Below are 16438 nucleotides of genomic sequence, written 5' to 3'. Positions count from 1 at the left end.
TAATAACATATGTTCCCGCATTTCACAGAGGTTGCAGGTAAAATGTCGTTGTCCTGCAACTTCTGATGTGATGAATGTTCCAAGCCTTCGAACAAGAGTAAGTGATCGCCTTTCTTTCATATGTTGCAGTGTGATCCAGGCAGATGGTCACATAAATTTCCTTGGTGAAGGTAAGCATCCATCTCCAAGTTACACGGGAGAATGTCTTCATCATTCTTTGAGAAAGAGGGTGTATGCCACGATTAACTTCATTTTTTAGCCACAAATTTTCTTTCTTTCTTCTTCCCAATTCCGTTAGCAATCCCTCCAAAATGTGATCTCGTCTTATCCTTATGCTCAGTCATATCTGAATCTGCTTTCCGCACACACTGAATCAGATAGGGTACATCTTACCATGAAATCAGCATAATCATGTATATCTTCCGACAGTTTCACATTCAACAATTTGTTGTTTTTCCTTAACACAAAAAGTTATATTCATTTATATGCGTCACACAAATAATATTCAATCAGGTATGTATTTTATTACTAAACTAAGAATAGCATTGTATATGATTACAATCACAAACGGGAATACCTAATTCCCAACAACAATTTTCCCAAACCAACAAATTAAGCATAATGTATAATTACCATAATTCCTCTCCACTTTTTCTTTTCCCTCTTTTTTTTTTTTTTTTTTTTTTTTTTTCTCCTAACAGTGTGTCACTCGTGGTGATATGAGTTCATTGATATTGTAATTGACACAACTCATAACATTGTCGTTATGCCATTATCTTAATTCTACTGTTTATGTCGCCATAAAAGTCTTCCTTTTTTGGTTCCACATTTCTTTCCTCATTTGTCACTTCATGTGTTATCATCGTGTTGTTGGTTACCTTATTCAAACACACCGTCACTAAGGCTTTCAAGCAAGCCACCACTAAAACAATTGCCAATATAACTACTAAACCAACAAACAAGTCTGCTACTCCTTGTATATATTCATATCTATGACATAGTTATATGTCGATGACATTTAACATTATATACCAAACTAACAAGCTTCCTAAAAGGTAAATAAAGAAAATCCCTTAATATGTAACATAAATCAGATTATTTGTCTTACCCTGATCCCCCTATCTCCCGGGGTTGAACTCAATCCCCTGATCATGGGTATAGTTGTGATACATTTTTTCACTCATGCTGTATTAATATCAGCAGGTAATTGTATGTCATGTAGGCAAATAAATGTCACTATTCCAAGTAGGAATATCACATGTTGAAAATGTAATGTTTATCAATGCAAGGGGTGTTAAAATGTAATTCAAATGACTGTAAATCATGACTATCATTTTTCTACCACTGAATGTTCTGCTGGGCTGCTAGGTGCAGCCTCATTTTCTGTGGGATCGTCCACCTTAGCCCCATGTGCTTGCTTGCAATGAGAGGCATGAATCCAACTTTCTATTTTGGGTCCATATTTGTTTCTATTCTTATCAATCTCCTATGGTTTATCAATTCGTTCCAAGATACCGCAACCAAAGGTTTTAACCAAAGCTCTACCAAACTATTTCCAATTTGAACAAAAATGCCAGTGAAACAATGATTCGAAGGATTAACTTCAAGGGGTCAATAAATTTATTCTATAGCCAGATCTAATTTTCCCATCCAATAGTTTGCCTTGCCACATGTCATATTATAACACCTTAATAAACCTTCGAAAAAATGTTTCCCATCTCAACAAATTTCCTTTTTTACAAATAGCCATGTGTAACTTACGTATTTAACTACAATTTCCTCTCAATTTGTTTGGCCTAACTGGCCGCAAAAGTGGCTGCCAGCATGCAGTACCGTTTTTTATCTACCAAGGAAGTGTTCCACACAAGACCTCTACCAAAATGTTGTTTGTAAAAACAAATCTGGGATTTCTGATTACATGGATGCACACTCTCAGGACATTTTCAGGCTGCTGTTAACAATCCACTACGATGACTTAATTCCTTTACCCACAATCAAATAATTAGTACAAATTGAGGATATTATCCCTATCACATTCTTTTATAGATTCATTATGTTGGATCTAATTTTTTCCAATAATTTTCCACTGCTGTAAGGCGGAACAATAGCTCTCATAAGTCTTAGTAATATCGTACTTAATTTGCCCAGCAGAGAATAATTTATTTACTATCCTTTCTCATCTGTTAACCAGTGACTTTGTTTAAACTCCAGAACTGAAAAACCCACAATAGTTCAAACCAGCAAAATTTTCTTTACTCTTTTCCCATATCATCTATGCCTAAAACACATCCATACATACAGCACAATTTATATGCTGATAAAATTCAAGTTTATATATATAAAATCCATGAGCAGAGTATTCTGGGAAGTCAGTGTAAGACCTCTCCCAAATTTGGATGATTTTGTACTTCCTCATTTCCTTTTATGAAGCTCATATCCATAAATAGATGTTATTCTCATATACATTCTATCAAAAATGGAATCCCAAAATTACTCACAATTTTACTATTAATTAATGGCTGCTCATAACCCAGCACATCAAATTTTTTTTTTTTTCCATTTCCCTTGACAAAAGAGATAATGTTCATAATCAAATTATATTTCTATTTTATTTTACGGATTCTCTGGATATTCAATCCCATCCACATATCCCAATCCCATCCACATATAACTATCCATTTCCAGACAGGCACACTGTCGGTGTCAACAATCTTGTAAGATTGATACACAAAAACACACACACACATGCATTATGCATATTTGTTTGCGTTGGAACCATTATTTACAGATCAGATGGGTGTCAATTTTATTTCAATTTCATAAAATTTGTCAATCAAATTCAAAATGCTTATAGACAAATAAACCAAAAGTCCATTCTTAGAAAACCCTTATGATGTCACATTGAAATTACCCTTTCTGCCTTCACAATAATCTATCCAAATTTTGACTACACACCCATTTGCATGTCAGTCGACCATTGACCTATCAATCGTGCGGAACAATAGTCCGAAATTCCCACCTGATCATCATGTGACTCTTGTTACTTGGTTTGCCAAAAATTGCAACGCAATTGTTCCAAACTTTGTAAATTTAAAATTGCTGTGCCCAAAATAGAAGATCCAATTTTGGCATTTGATCAATTAATTATTAATTTGTTAACAAGCAAAAAGAAAAAATGAATCATTCTTGCTCTGAAAACTTTTCAGACACAAGAATCATCGACAGTTATTCATGTTTGTCCAGTAATCGAATCTGTTGAGGCCAATCATCATTTGGGATTTGCAGCAATGAAGGCCTAATCATTGTCTGAGGTATCGGTCAGCACTGGTACCCTTGATCTTGGTTTACCCTATTAACTTGTCTTCCTTTTGGTATACGGACATCCTCTTTTCCAATGTCCCATCCGTCCATATTTGAAACACCGGTTTCTGTCGTTGTCTGATCTGTGCACCTGTGCACTTGTATTGCTGGGCTGCATCTCTACATCCCTGAGTTGCCACTGCAATCTCTCGTTATCTCCTGAAACACGAAAAAATTCTCTGTACCGTCCTTTTTGGGGAGACAACTGGAAATCTGATGGGACAACTGTCACTTTCGTTCCTAATTTCGAGGGCAGTTGTGCATTTGTCTCCTCCACTGTATCCTGTATCCTTTTTATTTTAAGTTCTAGATCCGTTATCCGTTCTTGCTGTTCCCGTTGTCTGGATTCACCATCCCAAAGATGGAATGCAAGCCAGTCTACCGTTAGATTCTGTCTCTTCCTGGCTTTCAATCTTTGTTCCAATCTTTCCAATCGACTTTGCTCGAATGTACCATCTCTTGGAAACTCCTCATCATGTCCCTTTGTCCACAAATACCAATTCTCGACCTGCCTTATAGCTTCGGCACCATAACGGTCGTACATATGATGTGTACAAGTACCTTTTTGTGGAATTTCTGGTTGTCCTTGTGTATTCTTGCAGGCTCCATTTCCCATTCTGCCTTTTATCAAAGTAGCGTTGGATGTGTTGTAGCTTGTTCCAGGTTCCTCTAAAGCTTCACTCGTACCTCCAGGAAGGATCTCTCCACCTGTTCACACGGTGATTTCCAGAGAATCTCCCTCAGCTGTGGCTTTTGCACAATCCAATCTCACAGATCAGTATTTGCAGATGAGCCGGAGGGTCAGTATGAAATGGGTGAATCCTCAGGTGTCCGCTCTGTTTGACGGGGAAATCACACAATGGTAACCGCACATATATATCTGTATATAAACTCACCACCTTGCTCAATTTTCCCAGGTTGTCTCCACATTGATAATATCTCGCAAATATATCAAAGCTTCTTTCTTGAGACCGCATTTTCATCAATCAAACAATCAATATATTCAATTCAATTTATACAGTTCAATTTATGCAATTAAATTCAATCAATTAGATTCAATCAATTAACAATTCAATCAATTATTCAATTTCAATTAATTCATCAATATTCATCAATAAATCAAATTAATCATTTTGAATGACTCCTTGCATAAGCCCTTTCCCCAATGATGTCAGGACAGGTCCATCCATTGACTGAGATCGACTCATCGGTCGTCACCTCTGGTTCGTACCTCATGTCAATTGATGAATCACCGTCCTGTCCTAGGGTCATATCTGACATATTTCCCCATTTTGCCTGGTCTCCACAAATTTTCTTTGCAACCACTAAAGGCAACTCATCCTTCATTCGTGAGACAGCCAAAATGGATGGCAGATATTAAAGTTCATTGGAAAAAATATCTCATCATTTTTTTTTTTCTTTAATAGTACCCAAAATCTCTTGGCAATTTAAATTTCGTAAAACTACTGAAATAAGACTGTAAAATTCCTTCAATCATGCTAAATTTTGAAGCTCCATTGCTTGTAACACCCAATTTATCCCATAGGGCTTGAAAGTTCTTTCCCAAGTTCATGCAATCATTCTGCATTTGAACCCTATGATATCATTCATAATAATCATCATGATTTTATAGTCATGGTCATATCATAATCATCTATTTAAAACGAACATTTCCTTTATCACCACAATTATGTGGTATAATCAACAATAGAATAAAACTGTACATAGCAACAGGCTACCTCATGGCCACTCAGTATACCTATTGACAATAAGTCATAACAATATCGAATAATCATTGAACAATTCAAAAATCGCTTCCACTGCTCCAGCCGCAGCATTCGTCATTTTGTTTGCTCATCCGCATGACCAAAACGAAATAAAGGGAGCTCAACCATTACACAGCGCTTTTAATGGCGCATGCCATAGAAACTCAACGCAATTTCGACTCAGCCAGAAAACGAGCAAATTTTGCAGGATGTTAACTGGAATTAGTCGTGAAAATATATCCAAAATACACAAAAAATACACATCCACAAAATAAACAACAAACCCAAACAAACCCAAGGTCGACCCTCTTACACAGTAAATTACATCATTTCAGCATCGTATTGATTGCTGAAATATTCCAGGGTTTATACATACCTTAAAAGAGGTATGCGTGGTGTTGCCCCCTCCCACGTTTATTCCAGGGTTTATACACACCTTAAAAGAGGTATGCGTGGTGTTGCCCCCTCCCACTTTTAATTCCTCATTAAATTACTCATTAAATTACTCATTAAATTACTCATTAAATTACTCATTAAAGTACTCATTAAATTACTCATTAAATTACTCATTAAATTACTCATTGAATTACTCATTAAATTACTCATTAAATTACTCATTAAATTACTCATTGAATTACTCATTGAATTACTCATTAAATTACTCATTAAATTACTCATTAAATTACTCATTAAATTACTCATTAAATTACTCATTAAATTACTCATTAAATTACTCATTGAATTACTCATTAAATTACTCATTAAATTACTCATTAAATTACTCATTAAATTAACTTACATAGTTTCAGCATTGTATTGATTGCTGAAATATTCCAGGGTTTATACACACCTTAAAAGAGGTATGCGTGGTGTTGCCCCCTCCCACGTTTATTCCAGGGTTTATACATACCTTAAAAGAGGTATGCGTGGTGTTGCCCCCTCCCACTTTTAATTCCTCATTACATCGTTTCCATTAAAAAACATCGCTTCTACTGCTCCAGCCGCAGCATTTGTCACTTTGTTTGCTCATCCGCATGACCAAAACGAAATAAAGGGAGCTCAACTATTACACAGCGCTTTTAATGGCGCCTGCCATAGGAACTCAACGCAATTTCGACTTGGCCAGAAAACGAGCAAATTTTGCAGGATGTTAACTGGAATTAGCCGTGAAAATATATCCAAAATACACAAAAATACACACCCACACAAATAAACAACATTTATTCCGATCAACAGAACAAACATTTCCTAATATCATGACATGCATGTCTTCAAAATTATATGACCAAGAAAAAGTAAAACTAATTAAAACTGCGGGCAGTGATGATCCGGGGACCATACCGCTCCATCCTGGTTGGACGAGTGCGTGCTAGAGTCGTTAACAACGACAGTCCAGATCCGATTGTTCAAAATTTCAACTCAATCGATCGAAAAATGAACGCAGGGATGCATTTTAAAGGTGCAGTGGCACTAACTGAGTTGCCACGAATATGGCCATCACAAAATATTTTCCTTAATCAATTGGCTCATAAGAATATCCAATCATATCATTCAACTTCTTCCTGAGTGTGAAGAATATCCAATCATATCATTCAACTTCTTCCTGAGTGTGAAGAATATCCAATCATATCATTCAACCTCTTCCTGAGTGTGAAGAATATCCAATCATATCATTCAACTTCTTCCTGAGTGTGAAGAATATCCAATCATATCATTCAACCTCTTCCTGAGTGTGAAGAATATCCAATCATATCATTCAACTTCTTCCTGAGTGTGAAGAATATCCAATCATATCATTCAACCTCTTCCTAAGTGTGAAGAATATCCAATCATATCATTCAACTTCTTCCATAAGTGTGAAGAATATCCAATCATATCATTCAACTTCTTCCATAAGTGTGAAGAATATCCAATCATATCATTCAACTTCTTCCTGAGTGTGAAGAATATCCAATCATATCATTCAACTTCTTCCATAAGTGTGAAGAATATCCAATCATATCATTCAACCTCTTCCTGAGTGTGAAGAATATCCAATCATATCATTCAACTTCTTCCATAAGTGTGAAGAATATCCAATCATATCATTCAACTTCTTCCTGAGTGTGAAGAATATCCAATCATATCATTCAACTTCTTCCATAAGTGTGAAGAATATCCAATCATATCATTCAACCTCTTCCTGAGTGTGAAGAATATCCAATCATATCATTCAACTTCTTCCATAAGTGTGAAGAATATCCAATCATATCATTCAACTTCTTCCTGAGTGTGAAGAATATCCAATCATATCATTCAACTTCTTCCTGAGTGTGAAGAATATCCAATCATATCATTCAACCTCTTCCTGAGTGTGAAGAATATCCAATCATATCATTCAACTTCTTCCTGAGTGTGAAGAATATCCAATCATATCATTCAACTTCTTCCTGAGTGTGAAGAATATCCAATCATATCATTCAACCTCTTCCTGAGTGTGAAGAATATCCAATCATATCATTCAACTTCTTCCTGAGTGTGAAGAATATCCAATCATATCATTCAACCTCTTCCTGAGTGTGAAGAATATCCAATCATATCATTCAACTTCTTCCTGAGTGTGAAGAATATCCAATCATATCATTCAACCTCTTCCTAAGTGTGAAGAATATCCAATCATATCATTCAACTTCTTCCATAAGTGTGAAGAATATCCAATCATATCATTCAACTTCTTCCATAAGTGTGAAGAATATCCAATCATATCATTCAACTTCTTCCTGAGTGTGAAGAATATCCAATCATATCATTCAACCTCTTCCTGAGTGTGAAGAATATCCAATCATATCATTCAACTTCTTCCATAAGTGTGAAGAATATCCAATCATATCATTCAACCTCTTCCTGAGTGTGAAGAATATCCAATCATATCATTCAACTTCTTCCATAAGTGTGAAGAATATCCAATCATATCATTCAACTTCTTCCTGAGTGTGAAGAATATCCAATCATATCATTCAACTTCTTCCATAAGTGTGAAGAATATCCAATCATATCATTCAACCTCTTCCTGAGTGTGAAGAATATCCAATCATATCATTCAACTTCTTCCATAAGTGTGAAGAATATCCAATCATATCATTCAACTTCTTCCTGAGTGTGAAGAATATCCAATCATATCATTCAACTTCTTCCTGAGTGTGAAGAATATCCAATCATATCATTCAACCTCTTCCTGAGTGTGAAGAATATCCAATCATATCATTCAACTTCTTCCTGAGTGTGAAGAATATCCAATCATATCATTCAACCTCTTCCTGAGTGTGAAGAATATCCAATCATATCATTCAACTTCTTCCATAAGTGTGAAGAATATCCAATCATATCATTCAACCTCTTCCATAAGTGTGAAGAATATCCAATCATATCATTCAACTTCTTCCATAAGTGTGAAGAATATCCAATCATATCATTCAACCTCTTCCTGAGTGTGAAGAATATCCAATCATATCATTCAACTTCTTCCTGAGTGTGAAGAATATCCAATCATATCATTCAACCTCTTCCTAAGTGTGAAGAATATCCAATCATATCATTCAACTTCTTCCATAAGTGTGAAGAATATCCAATCATATCATTCAACCTCTTCCTAAGTGTGAAGAATATCCAATCATATCATTCAACTTCTTCCATAAGTGTGAAGAATATCCAATCATATCATTCAACTTCTTCCATAAGTGTGAAGAATATCCAATCATATCATTCAACTTCTTCCTGAGTGTGAAGAATATCCAATCATATCATTCAACTTCTTCCATAAGTGTGAAGAATATCCAATCATATCATTCAACCTCTTCCTGAGTGTGAAGAATATCCAATCATATCATTCAACTTCTTCCATAAGTGTGAAGAATATCCAATCATATCATTCAACTTCTTCCTGAGTGTGAAGAATATCCAATCATATCATTCAACTTCTTCCATAAGTGTGAAGAATATCCAATCATATCATTCAACTTCTTCCTGAGTGTGAAGAATATCCAATCATATCATTCAACTTCTTCCATAAGTGTGAAGAATATCCAATCATATCATTCAACCTCTTCCTGAGTGTGAAGAATATCCAATCATATCATTCAACTTCTTCCTGAGTGTGAAGAATATCCAATCATATCATTCAACTTCTTCCTGAGTGTGAAGAATATCCAATCATATCATTCAACTTCTTCCATAAGTGTGAAGAATATCCAATCATATCATTCAACTTCTTCCTGAGTGTGAAGAATATCCAATCATATCATTCAACTTCTTCCTGAGTGTGAAGAATATCCAATCATATCATTCAACCTCTTCCTGAGTGTGAAGAATATCCAATCATATCATTCAACTTTTTTAAATATCATGCTATATATCGCTTTTGGCCCGATTTCTCAGTGGTGAAGAATCACTGAGAAATTAAATAATTCTCGTATCCGAAGCCATATTCAGATCTTCACCAAAATCGAATCGATTCGCCCTTGTCACACACACAACCGGTCCACCAAGTTTCGTCCAATTGGTATGCAATTTTCATTCAATCGCCATCTTTCACAATAATTCTGGACCGGCATGAGGTGGGATTGTCTGTCATGAATTTATTAGTCGATCGAACGAGTTTTTAGAAATGGCGGGAAAACTGAAAAAAAATTATTTATTTCTTTATTTAAAACGGGTGTACACAATTGTACACGTATACGGACCTTACCGAACCTTACCGAACCGGCAAACAAATCTACTCATGGTGCACTTCATGAGCCGATTTGCCTGCAGACCAGAGTAAGGCTTTTAATACTCAGCGTATAATGTACATATCCTCGCAAGCTCACGAATAATAGAATCATTTAAAACGTTCCATCCTTGGATTACCTATGGACAATCACAAGTCCCACACACATCCCCTAGTAATTGGTTCTTTTTTTCTCTTTCATATTTCATAATGGACCATCCCCAAGATGCTTACCTTGGCGAGGTCCACTCGAAACACTCGAAAATCCAAGCGGTGCCTCCATGATTGTCGGGGAAGTAGTAGGGGAGACTGCGACTCCAATGACCGGAAACAGGTTTACAAAAGATCAAGACTTTATTAACTACTAGTTCACTTGTTTCAATATAATAAGGAACTACAATACCATAACGAATTTAGTAATTCAAGTCGTTGGTTCTTCCTCGTTGGCCGGTGCTCTCCTGGCGCTGCTTTCCCATTGCATACTCGTTCGTCCGTCGGGCAGATGTTCTCGTGGCAAGTCCTCCTGACTCAAAGTTTGCTCTTGGTTATATGGGCAAATTGGAGTTAATCCTCCGTGCGCTGAATGTTAATCCTCCGTGCGCTGAAGCTCCTTGGTCATCCACAACCGCCTCCCTGCTGGGGAGGTTCTTCACCCTCTTTGCATCCCGATGTCCAAAAACAAATAGTGCGGGCTTGGGAATGTGTGTTAGCCCGGGGTCGTAATAAAGGTGGACAAAAGGACTCCCAGCTTCGACAGAGCGAGATACATTCCTGACATTCTTACAACCACCTGCTAGTACCTGCTTCCAACCAATGAGTTATACTGAGTTACAATCAATGAGTTACATTTCCACACTGGGGTGGCCTGGCCTAAACAATTTGGCAGTTGTTTGGAATCTTCTCCACTTGTTGATGATCTTCCGGACAGTCGAATGATTGATTTCAAATTGTTTGGAGATCTTTTTAAATCCCTTCCCAGACTCGTAGGCATTTATAACCTTCTTTCTGAAGGCCTCAGAGAGCTCTTTTGATCTAGGCATGGTGACGCCGCACACTTCAACAACAAAGAGCAAACCAAACTAAATGTCTGAGGTCTAAATAAGACAGGTTCCTCCAAGATCTTCTCTAATGATGTTCTGATCATTTGCACCTGAGCTGGTGCACCTGATTCTAATTTTAGGCATTTGAAGTAGTGATAAATGTACGGGTGTACTTACTTTTTCCACACGCGAAATTTGCATTTATGTTTATTTAAATTATACAACAGACGACAAAATGTAAATGTTTCATGATATCTATATATATAAAACACAGTGTGTGTGTGTGTGTGTGTGTGTGTGTGTGTGTGTGTGTGTGTGTGTGTGTGTGTGTGTGTGTGTGATGTTACCGATGGACTCCTAAACGGAGAGGCTTACGTGCTTGATATTTGACATAGACATGGCCATTGAGCGTGGGACGAACATGGCTGAACTCAAAATATTTGACGATCCATATTTTTTATTCATATTTACCTCAGCGCACGGAATCAACGGAATCAGAGCAGGTGGGCGCTGATTCGCTCAGAGGGATCACGTGATGACGCTATGAACGATATGACGCTATGAACGATATGACGCTATGAAAAAAAAAATCGCTATGACGCTATGAAACGCTATGAACGCTATGACCGCTATGATGCTATGACACTATGAAAAAAAAAATCGCTATGACGCTATGAAACGCTATGAACGATATGACGCTATGAACGCTATGACGCTATGATGCTATGACGCTATGAAAAAAAAATCGCTATGAAACGCTATGACGCTATGAAACGCTATGACGCTATGAACGCTATGACGCTATGAAAAAAAAAATCGCTCGCTTTGCCAAGGGGCTCGCCCCCCCCCCCCCCCCCCCCGTTCCCCTCCTCTCCCCCGCCCGGCAATGCCGGGTACTTCTGCTAGTTTGTTATATTATTTCACCTTTATCTATCAATATTGTTGAAATGAAGATCAAATAGTTGTATGTTGAAATATGTTGAAAAAGTCAAAACTTTACATGGGGTGTACTTACTTTTTCACGTGACTGTATGTATGTGTATATATATATATATATGTGTGTATATATATATGTATATGTGTGTGTATATATATATATATATATATATATATATATATATATATATATACATACATACATACATACATACATACATACGTTCATACGTACATTCATACATACATACATACATACTTATATAATATTGTTATGTCGATGTGGTAGAGCAATATGTAGAGCAGTTAGATCTGAGTAGGTGACATGCTTCGTGTGTCGCGGTAAGGAAAACTGCCTGTAATAAGTTCCTGTATAGGCGGTTTGTCGGTTAAGATGTCTACTTGTGAATCTACCAGGATTTTTGAGTGATGAGTAGTGCCCCTGTGTGTCCTCCCCTAGTTAGCCAAACCTTTGTCCCTTTTGGCACTGCACACCACATAGACATTCCGACGGATCCTTCGTGCAACACTAAATAACGCCCTCCCCTGACATGACTTGGGAAGAGACCAGACCAGGACACCACCGATAATGGCCGCCGCCATTTACACCTCCGAGAGGCCTGTCCACCTCGAATAGCACGCGCTCTGACATAACGAGCAGGGAGCGCGTGTGGGAGTGACGCAGTGGGCGTGCACCTGGACGAGTCGGTGGAGGAGACTGATTGGTTGGCAGTGCGCCAATGCTGACGTCACAGGCCGGGAGAGATGAACGAGCGCCGAACGCCATTTTGGGGGAGATGTGAGTTGGATCCCGAGAAGAAGAGTCTGAGGGCAGTTCGTTAGAGAGTCGTTCAGAGATCCCGAGTGAGTTACGCACAAGTTGAGCAGTTGAGCACTAGTGAGATTCCTGGCCCTGGCAGTTTCGTGAGATCCCTGGTTGCGTTGGCTCGCAGATTCCAGTGAGATTCCTAGCAGATTCCTGGAAGATTCACGGCCTGAGTTGGCCGTCCCGGTGAGATCCCAGTTGGCTTGTCGACCGTGTATGAGGGTCAACCTCGTGGTGCTCGGTGCTTCGTGCGTGGTGCTCGGTGCTCGGTGCTTTGGAACTTGGAGCGAGGCGTGCCGCGGGCCGAAAGGAGCCATGTGTTGGACGGCGGCCAAAGCCAGCGACAAAGACCAGATAAGACCGAGTTGCGTGTTCACCAGTACATGACGTGTTCTTTTCCTTAATTCAGATTCCCTCGTTTGTATTTGATATCTGGTGTGCGGGATCCCGATTTAGGATATTTCATTACCGGCGCGTGCTTTTCCTGTCCTTGCTTTTCATTTAATAAACCCTTATATTATTTACTGTACATATAGTTGAACGCAGTTTTCCGCATGATTGATTTAACAGGTAAGCCTGAAGGGGCTCTCGCCGCTCCCCTCCATCCCGCGCGCTTGCGTAGCTTTGGTTTCGGAGTCCGCCATTGATTTTCCGCCTCAGGGGTTAAGGCCTTTGCGATCGGCATCCGTGACCGCCTGATATTAATTTTGGCGGGTGCGCGACAATATATAACCAGGAAACAATATCTCTCCACTCTCAAGACAACTCTCAAACCTGTCTCCCTCTTCCAAATCCTGGTGGCATCTGGTCAAATCTGTTTCTGGCGTTTGTTCCCCTTCCATCCCCTCCCTTACCTCAAACGGCTACATAGCTGACTCCGCACGTGAAAAAGCTGAATGTCTCAACTCTGTGTTTGCCTCAAAATCTTGTGTCCCAAACCCATCCCTCTCTGTACCCAGTCGTACCCAGCTGCTCCTGGGCTCTGTGTCCTTCTCTCCTGACAAGGTGGAGAAGTTTCTGTCAATCCTCGACAATGATTCTGCAACTGGACCAGACGGCATCAGCCCACGGGTCCTAAAATCCTGCTCTGCCGCTTTTTCACTCCCTCTCGCTGTTCTCTTCACTGTCTCTTTTGCTCAAGGTCATCTGCCATCAGCTTGGAAATCAGCCAACATCACCACTTTACACAAAAAGGTGCAAAAACAGATCCTTTCAACTTCAGACCAATCAGCCTTCTCCCAATTATCAGCAAAGTCATGGAATCCATCATTGCTTCAGATATCAAATCTTTCCTCTTCTCCAATGGCTTGATCTCTGATCATCAATTTGGTTTCAAACCAGGTCACTCTACTCTGGACATGCTGGTTCTGCTGTCTCAACAATGGATGGAGGTCCTCAATGCCAAACAGGAAATTAGAGCTGTCTCCCTTGACATATCACGTGCCTTCGATACGGTCTGGCACCCCGCTCTGCTCACCAAACTCTCCTCCTGTGGTATACATGGAAATGTCCACGCATGGCTTCCGGACCTCCTCTCTAGTCGTAGTCAACATGTGGCCCTGAATGGGTTTCTCTCATCTCCTCTTCCTGTTCAGGCTGGAGTTCCCCAAGGCAGTGTTCTGGGCCCGGTGCTTTTTCTGGTCTTCATCAATGATCTCTCTGACTCTCTTGAAAATCCTCTCTATCGCTTTGCTGATGACTCCACTATCTGCCGCTCCATTCCTCATCCTTCAGATCGGCAGTCTGCAGGCTCCTCACTCTCTGCAGACCTGGACAAAATCACAGACTGGTCAAACAAGTGGAACACGTCTTTCAATCCTGACAAATCTCACACTCTTACTATGTCTCTCCGAAAAGGCCGACTGGACAACCCTCCCATCTACTTTCTGAACAATCCTCTCCAAGAAGTTCTGTCACTCAAGCTTTTGGGTCTCACTATCTGCCATGATCTTTCCTGGGAAAACCACATTTCCAATCTGGCCTCCAAAGCCAGTCGCCGACTGGGCATCTTCCATCGCGTGAAGTCCGTCCTTGGCACTCCTGAGCTCCTCACCACATACATGGATTTTATCCACAGCTCAATGGAATACTGTTCTCCCCTCTGGGCTGGTGCTCCTGCCTCACACCTAGCTCGTCTTTACGCTGTTGAAACCAAAACTTTCAGAATTATGGGAATCTCCCGCGATGATGCTAACTCTGAGGGCCTTTCACTCACTCACCGCAGGCAGGTAGGTGGTTTTTCTGTCTTCTACCGACTCCTATCTGGCCTCGCTCCCCCAGCTCTATCTGTGCTCTGTCCCCCAAATATTCCTGCACGTCACACAAGACTTGCCAGTAACCCTCTTCTGGTGAAATTGCCAAAATCAAGACTCTCTGCTCACCTTCATTCCTCTTTCCTCCCGCCTCTAGAACAAACTCCCTCACTCTCTTCAATCCCACTCTTCCCTCCAGGTCTTTAAAACAGCTGTTCACCACCATCTCTTGTCTTCCCCCATCCAAAACCTTGATCTCTTCTACCCCCGTTAAATCACCCCAGATCCACTTTTTTTTTGAAATCCCGACTGCTTTCTTTCCTGGAAGTTCTAGCAGTGTCCATGTGTTTTATACCTCTCCCACCTCTCCCACCCCTCCCCCCCCCCCACCCCACGCCTTCTCATGCCTCCTCCCCCCAAGCCCTCTCCCTCCCACAGATCTTCCATCGTCCCTGTTCTTTGCTGTTGTACTTGTGTGCTTCCCTCTCTCTCCCCATCTTGTCTCCTGCTCCCTTTATTGTATGTTTTGTGTGTCCGTATTTTTTTTTGTGATTGATGTTAGCTCTTCCACGAACCTCGATCTTGTAATTTAAAAAACCAAAAAAAAAACCGACATCAATCGTTGGTGCAACCTCAGCATGGCTAAGGAGTCCAATAGGTGTTTTTTGATTCATGTAAATGTCATTGTGACTGAAGTTAGCGACCTGTTGGGGAACTGTTCCAGTACTGTCAACCATAACAATAGTATGTCCAACAACTAATCATCTTGGTAAAGGCAGAGAAATCTCTTCGATGATAGCTGTATAGGGCAGTTTTGAGGATGGGATACTGCCTTCTATAACCTGAAGAGAACATGCTGGAATGAGAACTGGCTTTTGTCTGGCAACCCTAACTTTGACACTGTCCCTAACATAAATGGCAGGAACTTCCTCCTACAATGCAAGCAAGTTTTTAACATTTTTGCTCACATGAGAATTTCTGTCAACAGTCAATTTAATGTCTCTCAAGGCATTTGACCCCAAGACACCGGGAACAACCGTTTTGCGCTGGTACATAGCCGGATCTACAACATCTTTTGAAACTAGAAAACCAAGATTGTCTCCATGTTGGCCAAAAACCTTAACACTTAATGTAACATAGCCTATAAAGGGAATATCCAGTCCAATCGCGGCAGTAATACGAATCAGCTCACTCACATTCATCAACTCAGCTTATCCAAGTATTGCCGATAGAAAGTTTCTGTAATGGTTGAAATTGGGCACCAGTATCGATTAAACAACGGAGCTTCACACCACCGACATCCAACATGGTTTCTGGACATTTCTTCACCATTCTTTTAAGAATTGAACCATTCACATTAGAGTCACCAGTGAGTGCCTGCAGTGTGGTTCACCACTACAGGCTCTAGTAGTTAACCTCTTGGTTGGATAGTTACGCCGAAGGTGTCCAGTTTCACCACAGGACCAACAAGAAAGAGATTTCCTTTCCTTGGCCTCCTTCAGCCCAGCAAGTAA

The sequence above is a fragment of the Myxine glutinosa genome, chromosome 9 (assembly GCF_964187855.1).
Source record: "Myxine glutinosa chromosome 9, kmMyxGlut1.1, whole genome shotgun sequence".
Lineage (NCBI taxonomy): Eukaryota > Metazoa > Chordata > Myxini > Myxiniformes > Myxinidae > Myxine > Myxine glutinosa.
This window is presented reverse-complemented; position numbering follows the sequence as displayed.